The sequence below is a fragment of the Macadamia integrifolia genome, chromosome 3 (genome assembly GCF_013358625.1).
Source record: "Macadamia integrifolia cultivar HAES 741 chromosome 3, SCU_Mint_v3, whole genome shotgun sequence".
Taxonomy (NCBI): domain Eukaryota; kingdom Viridiplantae; phylum Streptophyta; class Magnoliopsida; order Proteales; family Proteaceae; genus Macadamia; species Macadamia integrifolia.
The window spans coordinates 30,902,825-30,904,378 of record NC_056559.1 but is presented as its reverse complement, the minus strand read 5'-3'; the positions used below and the strand labels follow the sequence as shown (position 1 = coordinate 30,904,378).

Here is a 1,554-nt window from a genome sequence, read left to right as displayed (position 1 = left end):
TTTTTCCCAGATATATATATATATATATATGGTATGCCGCCGGCTTCCCTGGAGCTAGCGGCTCAACCAATGGAAGGGCTGGGATGAGAGGGGCATAGGGGGACTTTTCCAAAGGGAAGAGAGAAGAGAGAGAGAGAGAGAGAGAGAGAGATCTGGGTATACCAGCGACATACCCAGCCTTTTCCCTATATATACATACATACATACATACATACATACATACAATACCATCTCAGGACCATAAGGCCTTCAAAACAATGTCGATGTTTACATGGACATCAAGTGATTGCAATTCTTAACCTATCCTTTTCTGTTCAGTCTAAACCTATACTTACCAGTGGTGTGCCTGCATGTCTGAAAAGGGCGTACCAGTGCACGAGGCTCCCGCCATTGTGGGGTCTAGGAAAGGTCATAATGTATGAAGCCTTACCCCCGCTTCACGGAGAGGTTGTTACCTTTTTCTGACCAGTGGCATGCTTGCATGTTAAAACATTACATTTTCTGATTCCTCATTAGCAAAGATGTCAGAAAAAAAAAAACTGCCTCTTCAAGAAATAAATGCAGTTTTTTTTTTCAGGATCATAAGGCCTTCAAAACAATGTCGATTGCTTACATGGACGATCAAGTGATTGCAATTCTCAACCTATCCTTTTCTGTTCATTCTAACCCTATATTTACCAGTGGTGTGCCTGCATGTCTGAAAACGGATACCAGTGCACGAGACTCCCACCAATGCGGGGTCTGAGGAGAGTCATAATGTACGAAGCCTTACCCCCACTTCTCGGAGAGGCCGTTACCTTTTTCTTACCATTGGCATGCTTGCATGTTAAAACATTACATTTTCTGATTCCTCATTAGCAAAGATGTCTGGAAAAAAAAAATCTACATTGATTTTCTCTTCAAGAAATCATGGTATCATACTCAATGTAGTGGTAACAAAGTTGAATGGTGAAACAGGCGAAGTGTACTCCACCCCATTCAGTCGGAAAAGGATTAATTGAGTTGAGTTGAGTTGAGTTGAGTTGAGTTGAGTTGAGTTGAGTTGAGTGATGCAGATACGACTGCCCTTTCTTGGTTGGACCAGCATGACCGGCTTTGGAAGCCAAGAGCCAAAAAGAATCAGTCCAGCCCAGGGTTTTGATCCAACAAGGGTTGGAAATAAAATTAGTAGTTTACTTAGTATTTTATTTCATGCTTTTATTTTTCCAGACTTGAACGTAGGAGTAGGATTTACTTCCTTACTTTGGTTTCCTTTTTATAGTTGTTTCCTAGTTTAGGCTAGTTTCCATTTCAGTTAAGTTTCTAATTTCATGTTCCTATTTTCCTATATATTAGTTGTAATCGATTGAAGATTTAGAGAGCAATTTGATTATTGAATGAATGTGTGAGTGTGATCCTCCTTTTCCCCCCTCTCTACTCTGATTTCCCCTCCCTTCCCTAAGGGTTCTCCATCAACTTGATATCAGAGCAAAGGATCCTAATCCTTCCCCACCTTTCTTCTTCCCTTCCCATTCTCTGTGTCGGATTCCACCGATACTGAGAACACAGTGAAAA

At 41.1% G+C, this 1,554-nt stretch overlaps 1 protein-coding gene across 2 annotated transcripts in view; it reads right to left on the bottom strand.

Annotated features, from left to right (window-relative positions):
* Positions 1–1,554, bottom strand: part of LOC122073690 — a 41,153-nt gene that overhangs the window by 31,913 nt on the left and 7,686 nt on the right. The gene's annotated exons all lie outside the window — the stretch shown is intronic.